The 25,674-nt window shown below is 40.5% G+C and overlaps 65 pseudogenes; all 65 read right to left on the bottom strand.

Moving 5' to 3' along the window:
• Positions 1–2,448: 2,448 nt before the first annotated feature.
• LOC142745666 (5S ribosomal RNA) lies at positions 2,449–2,567 on the bottom strand (annotated as a pseudogene).
• Positions 2,568–2,634: 67 nt separating this feature from the next.
• LOC142746474 (5S ribosomal RNA) lies at positions 2,635–2,753 on the bottom strand (annotated as a pseudogene).
• A 67-nt stretch (positions 2,754–2,820) lies between these two features.
• Positions 2,821–2,939, bottom strand: LOC142744954 (5S ribosomal RNA; annotated as a pseudogene).
• Positions 2,940–3,378: 439 nt separating this feature from the next.
• On the bottom strand, positions 3,379–3,497 carry LOC142747013 (5S ribosomal RNA; annotated as a pseudogene).
• A 67-nt stretch (positions 3,498–3,564) lies between these two features.
• On the bottom strand, positions 3,565–3,683 carry LOC142746327 (5S ribosomal RNA; annotated as a pseudogene).
• A 253-nt stretch (positions 3,684–3,936) lies between these two features.
• Positions 3,937–4,055, bottom strand: LOC142745353 (5S ribosomal RNA; annotated as a pseudogene).
• Positions 4,056–4,308: 253 nt separating this feature from the next.
• Positions 4,309–4,427, bottom strand: LOC142744645 (5S ribosomal RNA; annotated as a pseudogene).
• A 66-nt stretch (positions 4,428–4,493) lies between these two features.
• Positions 4,494–4,612, bottom strand: LOC142746709 (5S ribosomal RNA; annotated as a pseudogene).
• A 67-nt stretch (positions 4,613–4,679) lies between these two features.
• LOC142745799 (5S ribosomal RNA) lies at positions 4,680–4,798 on the bottom strand (annotated as a pseudogene).
• A 626-nt stretch (positions 4,799–5,424) lies between these two features.
• LOC142745827 (5S ribosomal RNA) lies at positions 5,425–5,543 on the bottom strand (annotated as a pseudogene).
• Positions 5,544–6,169: 626 nt separating this feature from the next.
• Positions 6,170–6,288, bottom strand: LOC142746303 (5S ribosomal RNA; annotated as a pseudogene).
• A 67-nt stretch (positions 6,289–6,355) lies between these two features.
• LOC142745622 (5S ribosomal RNA) lies at positions 6,356–6,474 on the bottom strand (annotated as a pseudogene).
• A 67-nt stretch (positions 6,475–6,541) lies between these two features.
• LOC142746326 (5S ribosomal RNA) lies at positions 6,542–6,660 on the bottom strand (annotated as a pseudogene).
• Positions 6,661–6,913: 253 nt separating this feature from the next.
• Positions 6,914–7,032, bottom strand: LOC142745352 (5S ribosomal RNA; annotated as a pseudogene).
• Positions 7,033–7,285: 253 nt separating this feature from the next.
• LOC142744643 (5S ribosomal RNA) lies at positions 7,286–7,404 on the bottom strand (annotated as a pseudogene).
• Positions 7,405–7,471: 67 nt separating this feature from the next.
• LOC142746708 (5S ribosomal RNA) lies at positions 7,472–7,590 on the bottom strand (annotated as a pseudogene).
• A 67-nt stretch (positions 7,591–7,657) lies between these two features.
• LOC142745798 (5S ribosomal RNA) lies at positions 7,658–7,776 on the bottom strand (annotated as a pseudogene).
• Positions 7,777–8,402: 626 nt separating this feature from the next.
• LOC142745826 (5S ribosomal RNA) lies at positions 8,403–8,521 on the bottom strand (annotated as a pseudogene).
• A 626-nt stretch (positions 8,522–9,147) lies between these two features.
• LOC142746302 (5S ribosomal RNA) lies at positions 9,148–9,266 on the bottom strand (annotated as a pseudogene).
• Positions 9,267–9,333: 67 nt separating this feature from the next.
• Positions 9,334–9,452, bottom strand: LOC142745758 (5S ribosomal RNA; annotated as a pseudogene).
• A 438-nt stretch (positions 9,453–9,890) lies between these two features.
• LOC142747029 (5S ribosomal RNA) lies at positions 9,891–10,009 on the bottom strand (annotated as a pseudogene).
• Positions 10,010–10,076: 67 nt separating this feature from the next.
• Positions 10,077–10,195, bottom strand: LOC142744768 (5S ribosomal RNA; annotated as a pseudogene).
• A 1,557-nt stretch (positions 10,196–11,752) lies between these two features.
• On the bottom strand, positions 11,753–11,871 carry LOC142745984 (5S ribosomal RNA; annotated as a pseudogene).
• A 67-nt stretch (positions 11,872–11,938) lies between these two features.
• LOC142745792 (5S ribosomal RNA) lies at positions 11,939–12,057 on the bottom strand (annotated as a pseudogene).
• A 626-nt stretch (positions 12,058–12,683) lies between these two features.
• Positions 12,684–12,802, bottom strand: LOC142745245 (5S ribosomal RNA; annotated as a pseudogene).
• A 67-nt stretch (positions 12,803–12,869) lies between these two features.
• LOC142746725 (5S ribosomal RNA) lies at positions 12,870–12,988 on the bottom strand (annotated as a pseudogene).
• A 441-nt stretch (positions 12,989–13,429) lies between these two features.
• Positions 13,430–13,548, bottom strand: LOC142747028 (5S ribosomal RNA; annotated as a pseudogene).
• Positions 13,549–13,615: 67 nt separating this feature from the next.
• LOC142744767 (5S ribosomal RNA) lies at positions 13,616–13,734 on the bottom strand (annotated as a pseudogene).
• A 67-nt stretch (positions 13,735–13,801) lies between these two features.
• Positions 13,802–13,920, bottom strand: LOC142747130 (5S ribosomal RNA; annotated as a pseudogene).
• A 626-nt stretch (positions 13,921–14,546) lies between these two features.
• Positions 14,547–14,665, bottom strand: LOC142745982 (5S ribosomal RNA; annotated as a pseudogene).
• A 67-nt stretch (positions 14,666–14,732) lies between these two features.
• LOC142745791 (5S ribosomal RNA) lies at positions 14,733–14,851 on the bottom strand (annotated as a pseudogene).
• Positions 14,852–14,918: 67 nt separating this feature from the next.
• Positions 14,919–15,037, bottom strand: LOC142745913 (5S ribosomal RNA; annotated as a pseudogene).
• Positions 15,038–15,104: 67 nt separating this feature from the next.
• LOC142745244 (5S ribosomal RNA) lies at positions 15,105–15,223 on the bottom strand (annotated as a pseudogene).
• Positions 15,224–15,290: 67 nt separating this feature from the next.
• Positions 15,291–15,409, bottom strand: LOC142746363 (5S ribosomal RNA; annotated as a pseudogene).
• Positions 15,410–15,476: 67 nt separating this feature from the next.
• Positions 15,477–15,595, bottom strand: LOC142745621 (5S ribosomal RNA; annotated as a pseudogene).
• Positions 15,596–16,033: 438 nt separating this feature from the next.
• LOC142747027 (5S ribosomal RNA) lies at positions 16,034–16,152 on the bottom strand (annotated as a pseudogene).
• A 67-nt stretch (positions 16,153–16,219) lies between these two features.
• On the bottom strand, positions 16,220–16,338 carry LOC142746301 (5S ribosomal RNA; annotated as a pseudogene).
• Positions 16,339–16,405: 67 nt separating this feature from the next.
• On the bottom strand, positions 16,406–16,524 carry LOC142747129 (5S ribosomal RNA; annotated as a pseudogene).
• A 1,371-nt stretch (positions 16,525–17,895) lies between these two features.
• Positions 17,896–18,014, bottom strand: LOC142745988 (5S ribosomal RNA; annotated as a pseudogene).
• Positions 18,015–18,081: 67 nt separating this feature from the next.
• Positions 18,082–18,200, bottom strand: LOC142745790 (5S ribosomal RNA; annotated as a pseudogene).
• A 626-nt stretch (positions 18,201–18,826) lies between these two features.
• On the bottom strand, positions 18,827–18,945 carry LOC142746577 (5S ribosomal RNA; annotated as a pseudogene).
• A 67-nt stretch (positions 18,946–19,012) lies between these two features.
• Positions 19,013–19,131, bottom strand: LOC142746812 (5S ribosomal RNA; annotated as a pseudogene).
• A 67-nt stretch (positions 19,132–19,198) lies between these two features.
• On the bottom strand, positions 19,199–19,317 carry LOC142746750 (5S ribosomal RNA; annotated as a pseudogene).
• A 67-nt stretch (positions 19,318–19,384) lies between these two features.
• On the bottom strand, positions 19,385–19,503 carry LOC142745254 (5S ribosomal RNA; annotated as a pseudogene).
• A 253-nt stretch (positions 19,504–19,756) lies between these two features.
• On the bottom strand, positions 19,757–19,875 carry LOC142745901 (5S ribosomal RNA; annotated as a pseudogene).
• A 67-nt stretch (positions 19,876–19,942) lies between these two features.
• On the bottom strand, positions 19,943–20,061 carry LOC142745174 (5S ribosomal RNA; annotated as a pseudogene).
• A 67-nt stretch (positions 20,062–20,128) lies between these two features.
• On the bottom strand, positions 20,129–20,247 carry LOC142745433 (5S ribosomal RNA; annotated as a pseudogene).
• Positions 20,248–20,500: 253 nt separating this feature from the next.
• LOC142745973 (5S ribosomal RNA) lies at positions 20,501–20,619 on the bottom strand (annotated as a pseudogene).
• Positions 20,620–20,686: 67 nt separating this feature from the next.
• On the bottom strand, positions 20,687–20,805 carry LOC142745890 (5S ribosomal RNA; annotated as a pseudogene).
• A 67-nt stretch (positions 20,806–20,872) lies between these two features.
• Positions 20,873–20,991, bottom strand: LOC142744793 (5S ribosomal RNA; annotated as a pseudogene).
• Positions 20,992–21,058: 67 nt separating this feature from the next.
• On the bottom strand, positions 21,059–21,177 carry LOC142745811 (5S ribosomal RNA; annotated as a pseudogene).
• Positions 21,178–21,617: 440 nt separating this feature from the next.
• LOC142745810 (5S ribosomal RNA) lies at positions 21,618–21,736 on the bottom strand (annotated as a pseudogene).
• A 626-nt stretch (positions 21,737–22,362) lies between these two features.
• LOC142746608 (5S ribosomal RNA) lies at positions 22,363–22,481 on the bottom strand (annotated as a pseudogene).
• A 67-nt stretch (positions 22,482–22,548) lies between these two features.
• LOC142746110 (5S ribosomal RNA) lies at positions 22,549–22,667 on the bottom strand (annotated as a pseudogene).
• Positions 22,668–22,734: 67 nt separating this feature from the next.
• On the bottom strand, positions 22,735–22,853 carry LOC142746904 (5S ribosomal RNA; annotated as a pseudogene).
• A 250-nt stretch (positions 22,854–23,103) lies between these two features.
• Positions 23,104–23,222, bottom strand: LOC142746924 (5S ribosomal RNA; annotated as a pseudogene).
• Positions 23,223–23,662: 440 nt separating this feature from the next.
• Positions 23,663–23,781, bottom strand: LOC142747086 (5S ribosomal RNA; annotated as a pseudogene).
• Positions 23,782–23,848: 67 nt separating this feature from the next.
• LOC142747072 (5S ribosomal RNA) lies at positions 23,849–23,967 on the bottom strand (annotated as a pseudogene).
• A 67-nt stretch (positions 23,968–24,034) lies between these two features.
• On the bottom strand, positions 24,035–24,153 carry LOC142746345 (5S ribosomal RNA; annotated as a pseudogene).
• A 67-nt stretch (positions 24,154–24,220) lies between these two features.
• On the bottom strand, positions 24,221–24,339 carry LOC142745529 (5S ribosomal RNA; annotated as a pseudogene).
• Positions 24,340–24,406: 67 nt separating this feature from the next.
• On the bottom strand, positions 24,407–24,525 carry LOC142746689 (5S ribosomal RNA; annotated as a pseudogene).
• A 253-nt stretch (positions 24,526–24,778) lies between these two features.
• On the bottom strand, positions 24,779–24,897 carry LOC142746455 (5S ribosomal RNA; annotated as a pseudogene).
• Positions 24,898–24,964: 67 nt separating this feature from the next.
• LOC142745919 (5S ribosomal RNA) lies at positions 24,965–25,083 on the bottom strand (annotated as a pseudogene).
• A 253-nt stretch (positions 25,084–25,336) lies between these two features.
• LOC142747037 (5S ribosomal RNA) lies at positions 25,337–25,455 on the bottom strand (annotated as a pseudogene).
• Positions 25,456–25,522: 67 nt separating this feature from the next.
• On the bottom strand, positions 25,523–25,641 carry LOC142745809 (5S ribosomal RNA; annotated as a pseudogene).
• Between the last annotated feature and the right edge of the window lie 33 nt (positions 25,642–25,674).

Here is a 25,674-nt window from a genome sequence, read left to right as displayed (position 1 = left end):
TTATTCGGGACACGTGTCACATTGATATATTGCGTCATGCATTATCGCCCTCTTATAGCAGACTTTGCACCTCTTTTGACTTTTTCCCTTCTTGCCAGTTTGGGGAACTTCCCCTGGAAAGTGTTGCCGCCCTGGTACGATGCGTGTGGCCCCGCTTCCAGAAGTACTGGGTGCCCCCCCTTCTTGGTCCCTAAAGATTAGGTTCTTGATAATCACCTCTTGAAATTCCAGGAAAGTTCCCGTCTGGCATGCACATCAACGTAGCACGTACGCATTGTACAAAGCCATCTATATGATGTTCCCGGCCAGCTTCTTATACCACACCGCATGGCGCTGTAGGGCTTCAGGACTTGATCTGACAAGTCCATACCTCCCATGTACCTATTGTAGCCCAGGATGCAGTCTGGTTTGGGGGTGGCCTTTCCTTCATATATCCTAAATCTGTAGGTATACCCTGATGCACTCTCACAGCTTATACATCTTCACGCCATACCTTGCCCTCTTACACGGCAGGCACTGGCGGAATTGAACCCTCCCTTTAAAATGTACCAGGGACTCATCAATAGAAATACACTTCTCGGGGTGTATGCATGGGAAAACCGGGCACTGGAACGGTCTAATAGGGGTCTCCGTTTATACAAACGGTCAAAACTGGGGTCATCTCGGGGTAGGCACGGCTCATTATCAGTATAATGTAAGAAGCGAAGTATTGCCTCATTTATTTATTTTTTTAGGTTCCAGTTCAGTTCTGAAGTTGCTTTGAGGGGCCCATATATTAGAAACCCCTATGAAATACCCCATTTTAGAAACTAGACCCCTCAAAGTATTCACAACAGAATTTAGAAAGTTTATGAACCCTTTAGGTGTTTCACAGAAATTTAGAGCAAAGTAGAGGTGAAATTAACATTTTTTTTTTGTCAGAAAATCCTCTTTATACCATTTTTTTTATAACACAAAAGGATTTATCAGTGAAACGCAACTTAATATTTATTGCCCAGATTCTGCAGTTTAGAGAAATATCCCACATGTGGCCCTCGGGCGGTAATGGACTGAAGCACCGGCCTCCGAAGCAAAGGAGCACATAGTGGATTTTGAAGCCTCTTTTTTATTAGGCACCATGTCCGGTTTGAAGAGGTCTTGTGGTGCCAAAACATTGGAAACCCCCCAAATGTGACCCCAATTTGGAAACAAGACCCCTTGAGGAATCCATTGTAGTTTTCTTGGGGTGCATGCGGCTTTTTGATCAGTTTTTATTCTATTTTTAGGTGGCGTGGTGACTAAAAAACAGCAATTGTACGATTGTTTTTTTTTTCGTTTTTTTTTACAGCGTTCACCGTGCGCTATAAATAAAATATTCACTTTATTCTGCGTGGCGATACGATTACGGTGATACCAGATGTTTATAGTTTTTTTTTTATGTCTTATGGCGTTTGCACAATAAAATACGTTTTGTAAACAATCATTCACTTTTTGTGTTACCTTATTCTAAGAGCCATAACGTTTTTATTTTTCAATCAATAAAGCCGTGCGAGGACTTATTTTTTGCGTAACGAACTGTAGTTTCAATCAGTACCATTTTTAGGTACATGCGACTTTTTGATCTCTTTTTATTCCATTTTTTGGGAGGTGAAGTGACCAAACAATTGTGATTGTGGTACGGTTTATTATTATTTTATTTTACGGCGTTCACCGTGCGGGATAAATAATGAAATAATTTTGTAGTTCAGGCCGTTACGGACGCGGCGATACCAATTATGTATAGTTTATTTGTTTGTTTATATATTTTTATTAATAATAAAGGACTGATAAGGGAAAAAGGGGGATTTTTACTTTTAATACTTTTAAATCTTTTATTTTCTTATTTTTACACATCTTTTTTTAACTTTTTTTTAACTTTATTACTTTGTCCCACTAGGGGACTTGAGGGCAGGAGGCCCTGATCGCTATTCTAATACACTGCACTACATGCGTAGTGCAGTGTATTAGAACTGTCAGCTACTCACTGACAGCAAGCATAGTGGGTCCTGACGTTGTCAGGACCCACTAGGCTTCCGACTATGGCATAGCCGGATGCCATTGTTTGGTGTCCGGTTGCCATAGTCACCATCGCCGGCCGCTATCGCGTAGCAGGCCGGCGATGGCAGCTTAACCCCTAAAAAGCCGCGATCTCTGTAGAACGCGGCTTTTAAGGGGTTAATCCGCGGGGACACAGCGATCGGTCCCCGCTGTAGGAGCTGTGACAGCTGCTGAACAAGACAGCAGCGTCACAGCTCCTGTATGTGTCGGGAGGACGGCCGAAACGGCCGTTACTCCCGAGACGTACTATTACGGCATGGAGCGCTAACGATACAGCTGCCATGACGTAATAGTACGTCAAGGAGCGGGAAGGGGTTAATCCATAGTCCTTTTTAATCGATTGTGAAACAAAATCTAAACGACATAATAAAAATTCAACCACACCACGGATTCCCAGACAGTCTCCCACACTGGTACTAGCGAGGCCTTAAGCTGTGTAACTTCTGCGATCTGACGAGAGCAGGCACATTCAGCTTAGAATGGCCATTGACGTTAAATGCTTTAATCCATAGTCCTATTTAATCTATTGTGAAACAAAATCTAAACGACATAATAAAAAGTCAACCGCACCACGGATTCCCAGACAGTCTCCCACACTGGTACTAGCGAGGCGTTGAGCTGTGTAACTTCTGCGATCTAACGAGAGCAGGCACATTCAGCTTAGAATGGCCATTGACATTAAATGCTTTAATCCATAGTCCTTTTTAATCGATTGTGAAACAAAATCTAAACGACATAATAAAAAGTCAACCGCACCACGGATTCCCAGACAGTCTCCCACACTGGTACTAGCGAGGCCTTAAGCTGTATAACTTCTGCGATCTGACGAGAGCAGGCACATTCAGCTTAGAATGGCCATTGACATTAAAAGCCTTAATCCATAGTCCTTTTTAATCGATTGTGAAACAAAATCTAAACGACATAATAAAAAGTCAACCGCACCACGGATTCCCAGACAGTCTCCCACACTGGTACTAGCGAGGCCTTAAGCTGGGGAACTTCTGTGATCTGAAGAGAGCAGGCACATTCAGCTTAGAATGGCCATTGACATTAAAAGCCTTAATCCATAGTCCTATTTAATCTATTGTGAAACAAAATCTAAACAACATAATAAAAAGTAAACCGCACCACGGAATCACAGACAGTCTCCCACACTGGTACTAGCGAGTCCTTAAGCTGTGTAACTTCTGCAATCTGACGAGAGCAGGCACATTCAGTTTAGAATGGCCATTGACGTTAAATGCTTTAATCCATAGTCCTATTTAATCTATTGTGAAACAAAATCTAAACGACATAATAAAAAGTCAACCGCACCACGGATTCCCAGACAGTCTCCCACACTGGTACTAGCGAGGCGTTAAGCTGTGTAACTTCTGCGATCTAACGAGAGCAGGCACATTCAGCTTAGAAAGGCCATTGACATTAAATGCTTTAATCCATAGTCCTTTTTAATCGATTGTGAAACAAAATCTAAACGACATAATAAAAATTCAACCGCACCACGGTTTCCCAGACAGTCTCCGACACTGGTACTAGCGAGGCCTTAAGCTGTGTAACTTCTGCGATCTGACGAGAGCAGGCACATTCAGCTTAGAATGGCCATTGACGTTAAATGCTTTAATCCATAGTCTTATTTAATCTATTGTGAAACAAAATCTAAACGACATAATAAAAAGTCAACCGCACCACGGAATCCCAGACAGTCTCCCACACTGGTACTAGCGAGTCCTTAAGCTGTGTAACTTCTGCGATCTGACGAGAGCAGGGACATTCATCTTAGAATGGCCATTTACATTAAATGCTTTAATCCATAGTCCTTTTTAATCGATTGTGAAACAAAATCTAAACGACATAATAAAAAGTCAACCGCACCACGGATTCCCAGACAGTCTCCCACACTGGTACTAGCGAGGCTTTAAGCTGTGTAACTTCTGCGATCTGACGAGAGCAGGCACATTCAGCTTAGAATGGCCATTGACGTTAAATGCTTTAATCCATAGTCCTATTTAATCTATTGTGAAACAAAATCTAAACGACATAATAAAAAGTTAACCACACCACGGATTCCCAGACAGTCTCCCACACTGGTACTAGCGAGGCGTTAAGCTGTGTAACTTCTGCGATCTAACGAGAGCAGGCACATTCAGCTTAGAATGGCCATTGACATTAAATGCTTTAATCCATAGTCCTTTTTAATCGATTGTGAAACAAAATCTAAACGACATAATAAAAAGTCAACCGCACCATGGATTCCCAGACAGTCTCCCATACTGGTACTAGCGAGGCCTTAAGCTGTGTAATTTCTGCGATCTGACGAGAGCAGGCACATTCAGCTTAGAATGGCCATTGACAATAACTGTTTAATCCATAGTCCTATTTAATCTATTGTGAAACAAAATCTAAACGACATAATAAAAAGTTAACCGCACCACGGATTCCCAGACAGTCTCCCACACTGGTACTAGCAAGGCCTTAAGCTGTGTAACTTCTGCGATCTGACGAGAGCAGGCACATTTAGCTTAGAATGGCCATTGACGTTAAATGATTTAATCCATAGTCCTTTTTAATCGATTGTGAAACAAAATCTAAACGACATAATAAAAAGTCAACCGCACCACGGATTCCCAGACAGTCTCCCACACTGGTACTAGTGAGGCCTTAAGCTGTGTAACTTCTGCGATCTGACGAGAGTAGGCACATTCAGCTTAGAATGGCCATTGACGTTAAATGATTTAATCCATAGTCCTATTTAATCTATTGTGAAACAAAATCTAAACGACATAATAAAAAGTCAACCGCACCACGGATTCCCAGACAGTCTCAGACACTAGTACTAGCGAGGCCTTAAGCTGTGTAACTTCTGCGATCTGATGAGAGTAGGCACATTCAGCTTAGAATGGCCATTGACATTAAATGCTTTAATCCATAGTCCTTTTTAATCGATTGTGAAACAAAACCTAAACGACATAATAAAAGTCAACCGCACCACGGATTCCCAAACGGTCTCTCACACTCGTACTAGCGAGGCCTTAAAGTGTTATATATCTGCAATTTGACGAGAAAATGCACATTTAAGCTTAGAATGGCTATTAACTTTTAAAGCTTTAGTCTATTTTTATTTTTAAACGATTGTGAAACAAATTCTAAATGACATAATAAAAAGTCAACAGCACCACGGATTCCCAGAAAGTCTCCCACACTGGTACTAGTGAGGTGTTAAAGTGTTATTCATCTGCAATTTGATGATAAAAGGCACATTTCAGCTAAGAATGGCCATTAACTTTTAAAGCCTTAGTCTATTATTATTTTTAATCGATTGTGAAACAAATTCTAAACGACATAATAAAAAGTCAACCGCACCACGGATTCCCAGACAATCTCCCACACTGGTACTAGCGAGGCCTTAAGCTGTGTAACTTCAGCGATCTGACGAGAGCAGGCACATTCAGCTTAGAATGGCCATTGACGTTAAATGCTTTAATCCATAGTCCTATTTAATCTGTTGTGAAACAAAATCTAAACGACATAATAAAAAGTCAACCGCACCACGGATTCCCAGACAGTCTCCCACACTGGTACTAGCGAGGTGTTAAAGTGTTATTCATCTGCAATTTGATGAGAAAAGGCACATTTCAGCTAAGAATGGCCATTAACTTTTAAAGCTTTAGTCTATTATTATTTTTAATCGATTGTGAAACAAATTCTAAACTGCATAATAAAAAGTCAACCGCACCACGGATTCCCAGACAGTCTCCCACACTGGTACTAGTGAGGCCTTAAGCTGAGTAACTACTGCCCTCTGACAAGAGCAGGCACATTCAGCTTAGAATGGCCATTGACATCAAATGCTTTAATCCATAGTCCATTTTAATCTATTGTGAAACAAAATCTAAACGACATAATAAAAAGTAAACCGCACCACGGATTCCCAGACAGTCTCCCACACTGGTACTAGCGAGGACTTAAGCTGTGTAAGTTCTGCAATCTAATGAGAGCAGGGACATTCAGCTTAGAATGGCCATTGACATTAAATGCTTTAATCCATAGTCCTTTTTAATCGATTGTGAAACATAATCTAAACGACATAATAAAAAGTCAACCGCACCACGGATTCCCAGACAGCCTCCCACACTGGTACTAGCGAGGCCTTAAGCTGTGTAATTTCTGCGATCTGACAAGAGCAGGGACATTCAGCTTAGAATGGCCATTGACATAAAATGCTTTAATCCATAGTCCTTTTTAATCGATTGTGAAACAAAATCTAAACGACATAATAAAAAGTCAACCGCACCACGGATTCCCAGACAGTCTGCCACACTGGTACTAGCGAGGCCTTAAGCTGGGTAACTTCTGCGATCTGACGAGAGCAGGCACATTCAGCTTAGAATGGCCATTGACATTAAATGCTTTAATCCATAGTCCTTTTTAATCGATTGTGAAACAAAATCTAAACGACATAATAAAAATTCAACCGCACCACGGTTTCCCAGACAGTCTCCGACACTGGTACTAGCGAGGCCTTAAGCTGTGTAACTTCTGCGATCTGACGAGAGCAGGCACATTCAGCTTAGAATGGCCATTGACGTTAAATGCTTTAATCCATAGTCTTATTTAATCTATTGTGAAACAAAATCTAAACGACATAATAAAAAGTCAACCGCACCACGGAATCCCAGACAGTCTCCCACACTGGTACTAGCGAGTCCTTAAGCTGTGTAACTTCTGCGATCTGACGAGAGCAGGGACATTCATCTTAGAATGGCCATTTACATTAAATGCTTTAATCCATAGTCCTTTTTAATCGATTGTGAAACAAAATCTAAACGACATAATAAAAAGTCAACCGCACCACGGATTCCCAGACAGTCTCCCACACTGGTACTAGCGAGGCTTTAAGCTGTGTAACTTCTGCGATCTGACGAGAGCAGGCACATTCAGCTTAGAATGGCCATTGACGTTAAATGCTTTAATCCATAGTCCTATTTAATCTATTGTGAAACAAAATCTAAACGACATAATAAAAAGTTAACCACACCACGGATTCCCAGACAGTCTCCCACACTGGTACTAGCGAGGCGTTAAGCTGTGTAACTTCTGCGATCTAACGAGAGCAGGCACATTCAGCTTAGAATGGCCATTGACATTAAATGCTTTAATCCATAGTCCTTTTTAATCGATTGTGAAACAAAATCTAAACGACATAATAAAAAGTCAACCGCACCATGGATTCCCAGACAGTCTCCCATACTGGTACTAGCGAGGCCTTAAGCTGTGTAATTTCTGCGATCTGACGAGAGCAGGCACATTCAGCTTAGAATGGCCATTGACAATAACTGCTTTAATCCATAGTCCTATTTAATCTATTGTGAAACAAAATCTAAACGACATAATAAAAAGTTAACCGCACCACGGATTCCCAGACAGTCTCCCACACTGGTACTAGCAAGGCCTTAAGCTGTGTAACTTCTGCGATCTGACGAGAGCAGGCACATTTAGCTTAGAATGGCCATTGACGTTAAATGATTTAATCCATAGTCCTTTTTAATCGATTGTGAAACAAAATCTAAACGACATAATAAAAAGTCAACCGCACCACGGATTCCCAGACAGTCTCCCACACTGGTACTAGTGAGGCCTTAAGCTGTGTAACTTCTGCGATCTGACGAGAGTAGGCACATTCAGCTTAGAATGGCCATTGACGTTAAATGATTTAATCCATAGTCCTATTTAATCTATTGTGAAACAAAATCTAAACGACATAATAAAAAGTCAACCGCACCACGGATTCCCAGACAGTCTCAGACACTAGTACTAGCGAGGCCTTAAGCTGTGTAACTTCTGCGATCTGATGAGAGTAGGCACATTCAGCTTAGAATGGCCATTGACATTAAATGCTTTAATCCATAGTCCTTTTTAATCGATTGTGAAACAAAACCTAAACGACATAATAAAAGTCAACCGCACCACGGATTCCCAAACGGTCTCTCACACTCGTACTAGCGAGGCCTTAAAGTGTTATATATCTGCAATTTGACGAGAAAATGCACATTTAAGCTTAGAATGGCTATTAACTTTTAAAGCTTTAGTCTATTTTTATTTTTAAACGATTGTGAAACAAATTCTAAACGACATAATAAAAAGTCAACAGCACCACGGATTCCCAGAAAGTCTCCCACACTGGTACTAGTGAGGTGTTAAAGTGTTATTCATCTGCAATTTGATGATAAAAGGCACATTTCAGCTAAGAATGGCCATTAACTTTTAAAGCTTTAGTCTATTATTATTTTTAATCGATTGTGAAACAAATTCTAAACGACATAATAAAAAGTCAACCGCACCACGGATTCCCAGACAATCTCCCACACTGGTACTAGCGAGGCCTTAAGCTGTGTAACTTCAGCGATCTGACGAGAGCAGGCACATTCAGCTTAGAATGGCCATTGACGTTAAATGCTTTAATCCATAGTCCTATTTAATCTATTGTGAAACAAAATCTAAACGACATAATAAAAAGTCAACCGCACCACGGATTCCCAGACAGTCTCCCACACTGGTACTAGCGAGGTGTTAAAGTGTTATTCATCTGCAATTTGATGAGAAAAGGCACATTTCAGCTAAGAATGGCCATTAACTTTTAAAGCTTTAGTCTATTATTATTTTTAATCGATTGTGAAACAAATTCTAAACTGCATAATAAAAAGTCAACCGCACCACGGATTCCCAGACAGTCTCCCACACTGGTACTAGTGAGGCCTTAAGCTGAGTAACTACTGCCCTCTGACAAGAGCAGGCACATTCAGCTTAGAATGGCCATTGACATCAAATGCTTTAATCCATAGTCCATTTTAATCTATTGTGAAACAAAATCTAAACGACATAATAAAAAGTAAACCGCACCACGGATTCCCAGACAGTCTCCCACACTGGTACTAGCGAGGACTTAAGCTGTGTAACTTCTGCAATCTAATGAGAGCAGGGACATTCAGCTTAGAATGGCCATTGACATTAAATGCTTTAATCCATAGTCCTTTTTAATCGATTGTGAAACATAATCTAAACGACAAAATAAAAAGTCAACCGCACCACGGATTCCCAGACAGCCTCCCACACTGGTACTAGCGAGGCCTTAAGCTGTGTAATTTCTGCGATCTGACAAGAGCAGGGACATTCAGCTTAGAATGGCCATTGACATAAAATGCTTTAATCCATAGTCCTTTTTAATCGATTGTGAAACAAAATCTAAACGACATAATAAAAAGTCAACCGCACCACGGATTCCCAGACAGTCTGCCACACTGGTACTAGCGAGGCCTTAAGCTGGGTAACTTCTGCGATCTGACGAGAGCAGGCACATTCAGCTTAGAATGGCTATTGACATTAAATGCATTAATCCATAGTCCTTTTTAATCGATTGTGAAACAAATCTAAACGACAATAAAAAGTCAACCGTACCTCGGATTCCCAGACAGTCTCTCACACTCGTACTAGCGAGGCCTTAAAGTGTTATATATCTGCGATTTGACGAGAAAAGGCACATTTAAGCTTAGAATGGCCATTAACTTTTAAAGCTTTAGTCTATTTTTATTTTTAAACGATTGTGAAACAAATTCTAAACGACATAATAAAAAGTCAACAGCACCACGGATTCCCAGAAAGTCTCCCACACTGGTACTAGCGAGGTGTTAAAGTGTTATTCATCTGCGATTTGACGAGAAAAGGCACATTTCAGCTAAGAATAGCCATTAACTTTTAACGCTTTAGTTTATTATTATTTTTAATCGATTGTGAAACAAATTCTAAACGACATAATAAAAAGTCAACCGCACCACGGATTCCCAGACAGTCTCCCACACTGGTACTAGCGAGGCGTTAAGCTGTGTAACTTTTGCGATCTAACGAGAGCAGGCACATTCAGCTTAGAATGGCCATTGACATTAAATGCTTTAATCCATAGTCCTTTTTAATAGATTGTGAAACAAAATCTAAACGACATAATAAAAATTCAACCGCACCACGGATTCCCAGACAGTCTCCCACACTGGTACTAGCGAGGCCTTAAGCTGTGTAACTTCTGCGTTCTGACGAGAGCAGGGACATTCAGCTTAGAATGGCCATTGACGTTATATGCTTTAATCCATAGTCCTATTTAATCTATTGTGAAACAAAATCTAAACGACATAATAAAAAGTCAACCGCACCACGGATACCCAGACAGTCTCCCACACTGGTACTAGCGAGGCCTTAAGTTGAGTAACTTCTGCGCTCTGACAAGAGCAGGCACATTCAGCTTAGAATGGCCATTGACGTTAAATGCTTTAATCCATAGTCCTATTTAATCTATTGTGAAACAAAATCTAAACGACATAATAAAAAGTCAACTGCACCACGGATTCCCAGAAAGTCTCCCACACTGGTACTAGCGAGGTGTTAAAGTGTTATATATCTGCGATTTGATGAGAAAAGGCACATTTAAGCTTAGAATGGCTATTAACTTTTAAAGCTTTAGTCTATTTTTATTTTTAAACGATTGTGAAACAAATTCTAAACGACATAATAAAAAGTCAACAGCACCACGGATTCCCAGAAAGTCTCCCACACTGGTACTAGCGAGGTGTTAAAGTGTTATACATCTGCGATTTGATGAGAAAAGGCACATTTCAGCTAAGAATGGCCATTAACTTTTAAAGCTTTAGTTTATTATTATTTTTAATCGATTGTGAAACAAATTCTAAACGACATAATAAAAAGTCACCCGCACCACGGATTCCCAGACAGTCTCCCACAATGGTACTAGCGAGACCTTAAACTGTGTAACTTCTGCAATCTGACGAGAGCAGGCACATTCAGCTTAGAATTGCCATTGACAATAAGTGCTTTAATCCATAGTCCATTTTAATCGATTGTGAAATAAATCTAAACGACATAATAAAAAGTCAACCGCACCACGCATTCCCAGACAGTCTCCCACACTGGTACTAGCGAGGACTTAAGCTGTGTAACTTCTGCAAATTGACGAGAGCAGGCACATTCAGCTTAGAATGGCCATTGACGTTAAATGCTTTAATCCATAGACCGATTTAATCTATTGTGAAACAAAATCTAAACGACATAATAAAAACTCAACCGCACCACGGATTCCCAGACAGTCTCCCACACTGGTAGTAGCGAGGCCTTAAGCTGTGTAACTACTGCGATTTGACGAGAGCAGGCACATTCAGCTTAGAATGGCCATTGACATTAAAAGCTTTAATCCATAGTCCTTTTTAATCGATTGTGAAACAAAACCTAAACGACATAATAAAAGTCAACCGCACCACGGATTCCCAAACGGTCTCTCACACTCGTACTAGCGAGGCCTTAAAGTGTTATATATCTGCAATTTGACGAGAAAAGGCACATTTAAGCTTAGAATGGCTATTAACTTTTAAAGCTTTAGTCTATTTTTATTTTTAAACGATTGTGAAACAAATTCTAAACGACATAATAAAAAGTCAACAGCACCACGGATTCCCAGAAAGTCTCCCACACTGGTACTAGCGAGGTGTTAAAGTGTTATTCATCTGCAATTTGATTATAAAAGGCACATTTCAGCTAAGAATGGCCATTAACTTTTAAAGCTTTAGTCTATTATTATTTTTAATCGATTGTGAAACAAATTCTAAACGACATAATAAAAAGTCAACCGCACCACGGATTCCCAGACAGTCTCCCACGCTGGTACTAGCGAGGCCTTAAGCTGTGTAACTTCAGCAATCTGACGAGAGCAGGCACATTCAGCTTAGAATGGCCATTGACGTTAAATGCTTTAATCCATAGTCCTATTTAATCTATTGTGAAACAAAATCTAAACGACATAATAAAAAGTCAACCGCACCACGGACTCCCAGACAGTCTCCCACACTGGTACTAGCGAGGCCTTAAGCTGTGTAACTTCTGCAATCTAATGAGAGCAGGGACATTCAGCTTAGAATGGCCATTGACATTAAATGCTTTAATCCATAGTCCTTTTTAATCGATTGTGAAACAAAATCGAAACGACATAATAAAAAGTCAACCGCACCACGGATTCCCAGACAGTCTCCCACACTGGTACTAGCGAGGTGTTAAAGTGTTATTCATCTGCAATTTGATGAGAAAAGGCACATTTCAGCTAAGAATGGCCATTAACTTTTAAAGCTTTAGTCTATTATTATTTTTAATCGATTGTGAAACAAATTCTAAACTGCATAATAAAAAGTCAACCGCACCACAGATTCCCAGACAGTCTCCCACACTGGTACTAGTGAGGCCTTAAGCTGAGTAACTACTGCCCTCTGACAAGAGTAGGCACATTCAGCTTAGAATGGCCATTGACATCAAATGCTTTAATCCATAGTCCATTTTAATCTATTGTGAAACAAAATCTAAACGACATTATAAAAAGTAAACCGCACCACGGATTCCCAGACAGTCTCCCACACTGGTACTAGCGAGGACTTAAGCTGTGTAACTTCTGCAATCTAATGAGAGCAGGGACATTCAGCTTAGAATGGCCATTGACATTAAATGCTTTAATCCATAGTCCTTTTTAATCGATTGTGAAACATAATCTAAACGACATAATAAAAAGTCAACCGCACCACGGATTCCCAGACAGTCTCCCACACTGGTACTAGCGAGGCCTTAAGCTGTGTAACTTCTGCAATCTAATGAGAGCAGGGACATTCAGCTTAGAATGGCCATTGACATTAAATGCTTTAATCCATAGTCCTTTTTAATCTATTGTGAAACAAAATCTAAACAACATAATAAAAAGTCAACCGCACCACAGATTCCCAGACAGCCTCCCACACTGGTACTAGCGAGGCCTTAAGCTGTGTAATTTCTGCGATCTGACAAGAGCAGGGACATTCAGCTTAGAATGGCCATTGACATAAAATGCTTTAATCCATAGTCCTTTTTAATCGATTGTGAAACAAAATCTAAACGACATAATAAAAAGTCAACCGCACCACGGATTCCCAGACAGTCTGCCACACTCGTACTAGCGAGGCCTTAAAGTGTTATATATCTGCGATTTGACGAGAAAAGGCACATTTAAGCTTAGAATGGCCATTAACTTTTAAAGCTTTAGTCTATTTTTATTTTTAAACGATTGTGAAACAAATTCTAAACGACATAATAACAAGTCAACAGCACCACGGATTCCCAGAAAGTCTCCCACACTGGTACTAGCGAGGTGTTAAAGTGTTATTCATCTGCGATTTGACGAGAAAAGGCACATTTCAGCTAAGAATAGCCATTAACTTTTAACGCTTTAGTTTATTATTATTTTTAATCGATTGTGAAACAAATTCTAAACGACATAATAAAAAGTCAACCGCACCACGGATTCCCAGACAGTCTCCCACACTGGTACTAGCGAGGCGTTAAGCTGTGTAACTTTTGCGATCTAACGAGAGCAGGCACATTCAGCTTAGAATGGCCATTGACATTAAATGCTTTAATCCATAGTCCTTTTTAATCGATTGTGAAACAAAATCTAAACGACATAATAAAAATTCAACCGCACCACGGATTCCCAGACAGTCTCCCACACTGGTACTAGCGAGGCCTTAAGCTGTGTAACTTCTGCGTTCTGACGAGAGCAGGGACATTCAGCTTAGAATGGCCATTGACGTTATATGCTTTAATCCATAGTCCTATTTAATCTATTGTGAAACAAAATCTAAACGACATAATAAAAAGTCAACCGCACCACGGATTCCCAGACAGTCTCCCACACTGGTACTAGCGAGGCCTTAAGTTGAGTAACTTCTGCGCTCTGACAAGAGCAGGCACATTCAGCTTAGAATGGCCATTGACGTTAAATGCTTTAATCCATAGACCGATTTAATCTATTGTGAAACAAAATCTAAACGACATAATAAAAACTCAACCGCACCACGGATTCCCAGACAGTCTCCCACACTGGTAGTAGCGAGGCCTTAAGCTGTGTAACTACTGCGATTTGACGAGAGCAGGCACATTCAGCTTAGAATGGCCATTGACATTAAAAGCTTTAATCCATAGTCCTTTTTAATCGATTGTGAAACAAAACCTAAACGACATAATAAAAGTCAACCGCACCACGGATTCCCAAACGGTCTCTCACACTCGTACTAGCGAGGCCTTAAAGTGTTATATATCTGCAATTTGACGAGAAAAGGCACATTTAAGCTTAGAATGGCTATTAACTTTTAAAGCTTTAGTCTATTTTTATTTTTAAACGATTGTGAAACAAATTCTAAACGACATAATAAAAAGTCAACAGCACCACGGATTCCCAGAAAGTCTCCCACACTGGTACTAGCGAGGTGTTAAAGTGTTATTCATCTGCAATTTGATGATAAAAGGCACATTTCAGCTAAGAATGGCCATTAACTTTTAAAGCTTTAGTCTATTATTATTTTTAATCGATTGTGAAACAAATTCTAAACGACATAATAAAAAGTCAACCGCACCACGGATTCCCAGACAGTCTCCCACGCTGGTACTAGCGAGGCCTTAAGCTGTGTAACTTCAGCAATCTGACGAGAGCAGGCACATTCAGCTTAGAATGGCCATTGACTTTAAATGCTTTAATCCATAGTCCTATTTAATCTATTGTGAAACAAAATCTAAACGACATAATAAAAAGTCAACCGCACCACGGACTCCCAGACAGTCTCCCACACTGGTACTAGCGAGGCCTTAAGCTGTGTAACTTCTGCAATCTAATGAGAGCAGGGACATTCAGCTTAGAATGGCCATTGACATTAAATGCTTTAATCCATAGTCCTTTTTAATCGATTGTGAAACAAAATCGAAACGACATAATAAAAAGTCAACCGCACCACGGATTCCCAGACAGTCTCCCACACTGGTACTAGCGAGGCCTTAAGCTGTGTAACTTCTGCGATCTGACGAGAGCAGGCACATTCAGCTTAGAATGGCCATTGACGTTAAATGCTTTAATCCATAGTCCTATTTAATCTATTGTGAAACAAAATCTAAACGACATAATAAAAAGTCAACCGCACCACGGATTCCCAGACAGTCTCCCACACTGGTACTAGCGAGGCCTTAAGCTGTGTAACTTCTGCAATCTAATGAGAGCAGGGACATTCAGCTTAGAATGGCCATTGACATTAAATGCTTTAATCCATAGTCCTTTTTAATCTATTGTGAAACAAAATCTAAACAACATAATAAAAAGTCAACCGCACCACGGATTCCCAGACAGCCTCCCACACTGGTACTAGCGAGGCCTTAAGCTGTGTAATTTCTGCGATCTGACAAGAGCAGGGACATTCAGCTCAGAATGGCCATTGACATAAAATGCTTTAATCCATAGTCCTTTTTAATCGATTGTGAAACAAAATCTAAACGACATAATAAAAAGTCAACCGCACCACGGATTCCCAGACAGTCTGCCACACTGGTACTAGCGAGGCCTTAAGCTGGGTAACTTCTGCGATCTGACGAGAGCAGGCACATTCAGCTTAGAATGGCCATTGACATTAAATGCTTTACTCCATAGTCCTTTTTAATCGATTGTGAAACAAATCTAAACGACAATAAAAAGTCAACCGTACCTCGGATTCCCAGACAGTCTCTCACACTCGTACTAGCGAGGCCTTAAAGTGTTATATATCTGCGATTTGACGAGAAAAGGCACATTTAAGCTTAGAATGGCCATTAACTTTTAAAGCTTTAGTCTATTTTTATTTTTAAACGATTGTGAAACAAATTCTAAACGACATAATAAAAAGTCAACAGCACCACGGATTCCCAGAAAGTCTCCCACACTGGTACTAGCGAGGTGTTAAAGTGTTATTCATCTGCGATTTGACGAGAAAAGGCACATTTCAGCTAAGAATAGCCATTAACTTTTAACGCTTTAGTTTATTATTATTTTTAATCGATTGTGAAACAAATTCTAAACGACATAATAAAAAGTCAACCGCACCACGGATTCCCAGACAGTCTCCCACACTGGTACTAGCGAGGCGTTAAGCTGTGTAACTTTTGCGATCTAACGAGAGCAGGCACATTCAGCTTAGAATGGCCATTGACATTAAATGCTTTAATCCATAGTCCTTTTTAATCGATTGTGAAACAAAATCTAAACGACATAATAAAAATTCAACCGCACCACGGATTCCCAGACAGTCTCCCACACTGGTACTAGCGAGGCCTTAAGCTGTGTAACTTCGGCGTTCTGACGAGAGCAGGGACATTCAGCTTAGAATGGCCATTGACGTTATATGCTTTAATCCATAGTCCTATTTAATCTATTGTGAAACAAAATCTAAACGACATAATAAAAAGTCAACCGCACCACGGATTCCCAGACAGTCTCCCACACTGGTACTAGCGAGGCCTTAAGTTGAGTAACTTCTGCGCTCTGACAAGAGCAGGCACATTCAGCTTAGAATGGCCATTGACGTTAAATGCTTTAATCCATAGTCCTATTTAATCTATTGTGAAACAAAATCTAAACGACATAATAAAAAGTCAACTGCACCACGGATTCCCAGAAAGTCTCCCACACTGGTACTAGCGAGGTGTTAAAGTGTTATATATCTGCGATTTGATGAGAAAAGGCACATTTAAGCTTAGAATGGCTATTAACTTTTAAAGCTTTAGTCTATTTTTATCTTTAAACGATTGTGAAACAAATTCTAAACGACATAATAAAAAGTCAACAGCACCACGGATTCCCAGAAAGTCTCCCACACTGGTACTAGCGAGGTGTTAAAGTGTTATACATCTGCGATTTGATGAGAAAAGGCACATTTCAGCTAAGAATGGCCATTAACTTTTAAAGCTTTAGTTTATTATTATTTTTAATCGATTGTGAAACAAATTCTAAACGACATAATAAAAAGTCAACCGCACCACGGATTCCCAGACAGTCTCCCACAATGGTACTAGCGAGACCTTAAACTGTGTAACTTCTGCAATCTGACGAGAGCAGGCACATTCAGCTTAGAATTGCCATTGACAATAAGTGCTTTAATCCATAGTCCATTTTAATCGATTGTGAAATAAATCTTAACGACATAATAAAAAGTCAACCGCACCACGCATTCCCAGACAGTCTCCCACACTGGTACTAGCGAGGACTTAAGCTGTGTAACTTCTGCAAACTGACGAGAGCAGGCACATTCAGCTTAGAATGGCCATTGACGTTAAATGCTTTAATCCATAGACCGATTTAATCTATTGTGAAACAAAATCTAAACGACATAATAAAAACTCAACCGCACCACGGATTCCCAGACAGTCTCCCACACTGGTAGTAGCGAGGCCTTAAGCTGTGTAACTACTGCGATTTGACGAGAGCAGGCACATTCAGCTTAGAATGGCCATTGACATTAAAAGCTTTAATCCATAGTCCTTTTTAATCGATTGTGAAACAAAACCTAAACGACATAATAAAAGTCAACCGCACCACGGATTCCCAAACGGTCTCTCACACTCGTACTAGCGAGGCCTTAAAGTGTTATATATCTGCAATTTGACGAGAAAAGGCACATTTAAGCTTAGAATGGCTATTAACTTTTAAAGCTTTAGTCTATTTTTATTTTTAAACGATTGTGAAACAAATTCTAAACGACATAATAAAAAGTCAACAGCACCACGGATTCCCAGAAAGTCTCCCACACTGGTACTAGCGAGGTGTTAAAGTGTTATTCATCTGCAATTTGATGATAAAAGGCACATTTCAGCTAAGAATGGCCATTAACTTTTAAAGCTTTAGTCTATTATTATTTTTAATCGATTGTGAAACAAATTCTAAACGACATAATAAAAAGTCAACCGCACCACGGATTCCCAGACAGTCTCCCACACTGGTACTAGCGAGGCCTTAAGCTGTGTAACTTCAGCAATCTGACGAGAGCAGGCACATCCAGCTTAGAATGGCCATTGACGTTAAATGCTTTAATCCATAGTCATATTTAATCTATTGTGAAACAAAATCTAAACGACATAATAAAAAGTCAACCGCACCACGGACTCCCAGACAGTCTCCCACACTGGTACTAGCGAGGCCTTAAGCTGTGTAACTTCTGCAATCTAATGAGAGCAGGGACATTCAGCTTAGAATGGCCATTGACATTAAATGCTTTAATCCATAGTCCTTTTTAATCGATTGTGAAACAAAATCGAAACGACATAATAAAAAGTCAACCGCACCACGGATTCCCAGACAGTCTCCCACACTGGTACTAGCGAGGCCTTAAGCTGTGTAACTTCTGCGATCTAACGAGAGTAGGCACATTCAGCTTAGAATGGCCTTTGATGTTAAATGCTTTAATCCATAGTCCTATTTAATCTATTGTGAAACAAAATCTAAACGACATAATAAAAAGTCAACCGCACCACGGATTCCCAGACAGTCTCCCACACTGGTACTAGCGAGGTGTTAAAGTGTTATTCATCTGCAATTTGATGAGAAAAGGCACATTTCAGCTAAGAATGGCCAGTAACTTTTAAAGCTTTAGTCTATTATTATTTTTAATCGATTGTGAAACAAATTCTAAACTACATAATAAAAAGTCAACCGCACCACGGATTCCCAGACAGTCTCCCACACTGGTACTAGTGAGGCCTTAAGCTGAGTAACTACTGCCCTCTGACAAGAGCAGGCACATTCAGCTTAGAATGGCCATTGACATTAAATGCTTTAATCCATAGTCCATTTTAATCTATTGTGAAACAAAATCTAAACGACATAATAAAAAGTCAACTGCACCACGGATTCCCAGACAGTCTCCCACACTGGTACTAGCGAGGACTTAAGCTGTGTAACTTCTGCAATCTAATGAGAGCAGGGACATTCAGCTTAGAATGGCCATTGACATTAAATGCTTTAATCCATAGTCCTTTTTAATCGATTGTGAAACATAATCTAAACGACATAATAAAAAGTCAACCACACCACGGATTCCCAGAGAGTCTCCCACACTGGTACTAGCGAGGCCTTAAGCTGTGTAACTACTGCGATCAGACAAGAGCAGGGACATTCAGCTTAGAATGGCCATTGACATAAAATGCTTTAATCCATAGTCCTTTTTAATCGATTGTGAAACAAAATCTAAACAACATAATAAAAAGTGAACCGCACCACGGATTCCCAGACAGTCTCCCACACTGGTACTAGCGAGGCCTTAAGCTGTGTAACTTCTGCGATCTGACGAGAGCGGGCACATTCAGCTTAGAATGACCATTGACATTAAATGCTTTAATCCATAGTCCCTTTTAATCGATTGTGAAACAAAATCTAAACAACATAATAAAAAGTCAACCACACCACGGATTCCCAGACAGTCTCCCACACTGGTACTAGAGAGGCCTTAAGCTGTGTAACTTCTGCGATCTGACGAGAGCAGGCACATTCAGCTTAGAATGGCCATTGACATTAAAAGCCTTAATCCATAGTCCTATTTAATCTATTGTGAAACAAAATCTAAACGACATAGTAAAAATTCAACTGTATAACGGATTCCCAGACAGTCTCCCACACTGGTACTAGCGAGGCCTTAAGCTGTGTTATTTCTGCGATCTGACGAGTGCAGGCACATTCAGCTTAGAATGGCCATTGAAGTTAAATGCTTTAATCCATAGTCCTATTTAATCTATTGTGAAACAAAATCTAAACAACATAATAAAAAGTCAACCGCACCACGGATTCCCAGACAGTCTCCCACACTGGTACTAGCGAGGCCTTAAGCTGTGTAACTTCTGCGATCTGACGAGAGCAGGCACATTCAGCTTAGAATGGCCATTGACATTGAATGCTTTAATCCATAGTCCTTTTTAATCGATTGTGAAACAAAATCTAAACGACATAATAAAAAGTCAACCGCACCACGGATTCCCAGACAGTCTCCCACACTGGTACTAGCGAGGCCTTAAGCTGTGTAACTTCTGCGATCTGACGAGAGCATGCACATTCAGCTTAGAATGGCCATTGACATTAAATGCTTTAATCCATAGTCCTTTTTAATCGATTGTGAAACACAATCTAAACGACATAATAAAAAGTCAACCGCACCACGGATTCCCAGACAGTCTCCCACACTGGTACTAGCGAGGACTTAAGCTGTGTAACTTCTGCGATCTGACGAGAGCAGGGACATTCAGCTTAGAATGGCCATTGACATTAAATGCTTTAATCCATAGTCCTTTTTAATCGATTGTGAAACAAAATCTAAACGACATAGTAAAAATTCAACTGTATAACGGATTCCCAGACAGTCTCCCACACTGGTACTAGCGAGGCCTTAAGCTGTGTTATTTCTGCGATCTGACGAGTGCAGGCACATTCAGCTTAGAATGGCCATTGAAGTTAAATGCTTTAATCCATAGTCCTATTTAATCTATTGTGAAACAAAATCTAAAAGACATAATAAAAAGTCAACCGCACCACGGATTCCCAGACAGTCTCCCATACTGGTACTAGCGAGGCGTTAAGCTGTGTAACTTCTGCGATCTAACGAGAGCAGGCACATTCAGCTTAGAATGGCCATTGACATTAAATGCTTTAATCCATAGTCCTTTTTAATCGATTGTGAAACAAAATCTAAACGACATAATAAAAAGTCAACCGCACCACGGATTCCCAGACAGTCTCCCACACTGGTACTAGCGAGGCCTTAAGCTGTGTAACTTCTGCGATCTGACGAGAGCAGGCACATTCAGCTTAGAATGGCCATTGACATTAAAAGCTTTAATCCATAGTCCTATTTAATCTATTGTGAAACAAAATCTAAACAACATAATAAAAATTCAACCGCACCACGGATTCCCAGACAGTCTCCCACACTGGTACTAGCGAGGCCTTAAGCTGTGTAACTTCTGCGATCTGACGAGAGCAGGCACATTCAGCTTAGAATGGCCATTGACATTAAATGCTTTAATCCATAGTCCTTTTTAATCGATTGTGAAACAAAATCTAAACGACATAATAAAAAGTCAACCGCACCACGGATTCCCAGACAGTCTCCCACACTGGTACTAGCGAGGCCTTAAGCTGTGCAACTTCTGCGATCTGACGAGAGCAGGGACATTCAGCTTAGAATGGCCATTGACAGTTAATGCTTTAATCCATAGTCCTTTTTAATCGATTGTGAAACAAAATCTAAACGACATAATAAAAATTCAACCGCACCACTGATTCCCAGACAGTCTCCCACACTGATACTAGCGAGGCCTTAGGCTGTGTAACTTCTGCGATCTGACGAGAGCAGGCACATTCAGCTTAGAATGGCCATTGACGTTAAATACTTTAATCCATAGTCCTATTTAATCTATTGTGAAACAAAATCTAAACGACATAATAAAAAGTCAACCGCACCACGGATTCCCAGACAGTCTCCCACACTGGTACTAGCAGAAGCGTTAAGCTGTGTAACTTCTGCAATTTAACGAGAGCAGGCACATTCAGCTTAGAATGGCCATTGACTTTAAATGCTTTAATCCATAGTCCTTTTTAATCGATTGTGAAACAAAATCTAAACGACATAATAAAAAGTCAACCGCACCACGGATTCCCAGACAGTCTCCCACACTGGTACTAGCGAGGCCTTAAGCTGTGCAACTTCTGCGATCTGACGAGAGCAGGGACATTCAGCTTAGAATGGCCATTGACAGTAAATGCTTTAATCCATAGTCCTTTTTAATCGATTGTGAAACAAAATCTAAACGACATAATAAAAATTCAACCGCACCACTGATTCCCAGACAGTCTCCCACACTGGTAGTAGCGAGGCCTTAGGCTGTGTAATTTCTGCGATCTGACGAGAGCAGGCACATTCAGCTTAGAATGGCCATTGACGTTAAATACTTTAATCCATAGTCCTATTTAATCTATTGTGAAACGAAATCTAAACGACATAATAAAAAGTCAACCGCACCACGGATTCCCAGACAGTCTCCCACACTGGTACTAGCAGAAGCGTTAAGCTGTGTAACTTCTGCAATTTAACGAGAGCAGGCACATTCAGCTTAGAATGGCCATTGACTTTAAATGCTTTAATCCATAGTCCTTTTTAATCGATTGTGAAACAAAATCTAAACGACATAATAAAAATTCAACCGCACCACGGATTCCCAGACAGTTTCCCACACTTGTACTAGCGAGGCCTTAAGCTGTGTAACTTCTGCGTTTTGACGAGAGCAGGCACATTCAGCTTAGAATGGCCATTGACGTTAAATGCTTTAATCCATAGTCCTATTTAATCTATTGTGAAACAAAATCTAAACGACATAATAAAAAGTCAACCGCACCACGGATTCCCAGACAGTCTCCCACACTGGTACTAGCGAGGCCTTAAGCTGTATAACTTCTGCGGTCTGCCGAGAGCAGGCACATTCAGCTTAAAATGGCCATTGACATGAAATGCTTTAATCCATAGTCCTTTTTAATCGATTGTGAAACAAAATCTAAACGACATGATAAAAAGTCAACCGCACCACGGATTTCCAGACAGTCTCCCACACTGGTACTAGCAAGGCCTTAAGCTGTGTAACTTCTGCGATCTGACGAGAGCAGGGACATTCAGCTTAGAATGGCCATTGACATTAAATGCTTTAATCCATAGTCCTTTTTAATCTATTGTGAAACAAAATCTAAACGACATAATAAAAATTAAACCGCACCACGGATTCCCAGACAGTCTCCCACACTGGTACTAGCGAGGCCTTAAGCTGTGTAACTTCTGCGATCTGACGAGAGCAGGCACATTCAGCTTAGAATGGCCAATGACGTTAAATGCTTTAATCCATAGTCCTATTTAATCTATTGTGAAACAAAATCTAAACGACATAATAAAAAGTCAACCGCACCACAGATTCCCAGACAGTCTCCCACACTGGTACTAGCGAGGCGTTAAGCTGTGTAACTTCTGCGATCTAATGAGAGAAGGAACATTCAGCTTAGAATGGCCCACATTAAAAGCCTTAATCCATAGTCCTATTTAATCTATTGTGAAACAAAATCTAAACAACATAATAAAAATTCAACCGCACCACTGATTCCCAGACAGTCTCCCACACTGGTACTAGCGAGGCCTTAGGCTGTGTAACTTCTGCGATCTGACGAGAGCAGGCACATTCAGCTTAGAATGGCCATTGACGTTAAATACTTTAATCCATAGTCCTATTTAATCTATTGTGAAACAAAATCTAAACGACATAATAAAAAGTCAACCGCACCACGGATTCCCAGACAGTCTCCCACACTGGTACTAGCAGAAGAGTTAAGCTGTGTAACTTCTGCAATTTAACAAGAGCAGGCACATCCAGCTTAGAATGGCCATTGACTTTAAATGCTTTAATCCATAGTCCTTTTTAATCGATTGTGAAACAAAATCTAAACGACATAATAAAAATTCAACCGCACCACAGATTCCCAGACAGTTTCCCACACTTGTACTAGCGAGGCCTTAAGCTGTGTAACTTCTGCGTTTTGACGAGAGCAGGCACATTCAGCTTAGAATGGCCATTGACGTTAAATGCTTTAATCCATAGTCCTATTTAATCTATTGTGAAACAAAATCTAAACGACATAATAAAAAGTCAACTGCACCACGGATTCCCAGACAGTCTCCCACACTGGAACTAGCAAAGCCTTAAGCTGTGTAACTTCTGCGATCTGACGAGAGCAGGCACATTCAGCTTAGAATGGCCATTAACATGAAATGCTTTAATCCATAGTCCTTTTTAATCGATTGTGAAACAAAATCTAAACGACATGATAAAAAGTCAACCGCACCACGGATTCCCAGACAGTCTCCCACACTGGTACTAGCAAGGCCTTAAGCTGTGTAACTTCTCCGATCTGACGAGAGCAGGGACATTCAGCTTAGAATGGCCATTGACATTAAATGCTTTAATCCATAGTCCTTTTTAATCGATTGTGAAACAAAATCTAAACGACATTATAAAAATTCAACCGCACCATGGATTCCCAGACAGTCTCCCACACTGGTACTAGCGAGGCCTTAAGCTGTGTAACTTCTGCGATCTGACGAGAGCAGGCACATTCAGCTTAGAATGGCCATTGACATTAAAAGCCTTAATCCATAGTCCTATTTAATCTATTGTGAAACAAAATCTAAACAACATAATAAAAAGTCAACCGCACCACGGATTCCCAGACAGTCTCCCACAGTGGTACTAGCGAGGCCTTAAGCTGTGTAACTTCTGCGATCTGACGAGAGCAGGGACATTCAGCTTGGAATGGCCATTGACGTTAAATGCTTTAATCCATAGTCCTTTTTAATCGATTGTGAAACAAAATCTAAACGACATAATAAAAATTCAACCGCACCACGGATTCCCAGACAGTCTCCCACACTAGTACTAGCGAGGCCTTAAGCTGTGTAACTTCTGCGTTCTGAGGAGAGCAGGGACATTCAGCTTAGAATGGCCTTTGACGTTAAATGCTTTAATCCATAGTCCTATTTAATCTATTGTGAAACAAAATCTAAACGACATAATAAAACGTCAACCGCACCACGGATTCCCAGACAGTCTCCCAAACTGGTAGTAGCAAAGCCTTAAGCTGTGTAACTCCTGCGATCTGACGAGAGCAGGCACATTCAGCTTAGAATGGCCATTGACATTAAATGCTTTAATCCATAGTCCTTTTTAATCGATTGTGAAACAAAATCTAAACGACATAATAAAAAGTCAACCGCACCACGGATTCCCAGACAGTCTCCCACACTGCTACTAGCGAGGCCTTAAGCTGTGTAACCTCTGCGGTCTGACGAGAGCAGGCACATTCAGCTTAGAATGGCCATTGACATTAAATGCTTTAATCCATAGTCCTTTTTAATCGATTGTGAAACAAAATCTAAACGACATAATAAAAAGTCAACCGCACCACGGATTCCCAGACAGTCTCCCACACTGGTACTAGCAAGGCCTTAAGCTGTGTAACTTCTGCGATCTGACGAGAGCAGAGACATTCAGCTTAGAATGGCCATTGACATTAAATGCTTTAATCCATAGTCCTTTTTAATCGATTGTGAAACAAAATCTAAACGACATAATAAAAAGTCATCCGCACCACGGATTCCCAGACAGTCTCCCACACTGGTACTAGCGATGCGTTAAGCTGTGTAACTTCTGCGATCTAACGAGAGCAGGGACATTCAGCTTAGAATGGCCATTGACATTAAATGCTTTAATCCATAGTCCTTTTTAATCGATTGTGAAACAAAATCTAAACGACATAATAAAAAGTTAACCGCACCACGGATTCCCAGACAGTCTCCCACACTGGTACTAGCGAGGCCTTAAGCTGTGTAACTTTTGTGATCTGACGAGAGCAGGCACATTCAGCTTAGAATGGCCATTGACATTAAATGCTTTAATCCATAGTCCTTTTTAATCGATTGTGAAACAAAATCTAAACGACATAATAAAAAGTCAACCGCACCACGGATTCCCAGACAGTCTCCCACACTGGTACTAGCGAGGCCTTAAGCTGTGCAACTTCTGCGATCTGACGAGAGCAGGGACATTCAGCTTAGAATGGCCATTGACAGTTAATGCTTTAATCCATAGTCCTTTTTAATC

The sequence above is a fragment of the Rhinoderma darwinii genome, chromosome 2 (genome assembly GCF_050947455.1).
Source record: "Rhinoderma darwinii isolate aRhiDar2 chromosome 2, aRhiDar2.hap1, whole genome shotgun sequence".
Taxonomy (NCBI): Eukaryota; Metazoa; Chordata; class Amphibia; order Anura; family Rhinodermatidae; genus Rhinoderma; species Rhinoderma darwinii.
This window is presented reverse-complemented; position numbering and strand designations above follow the sequence as displayed.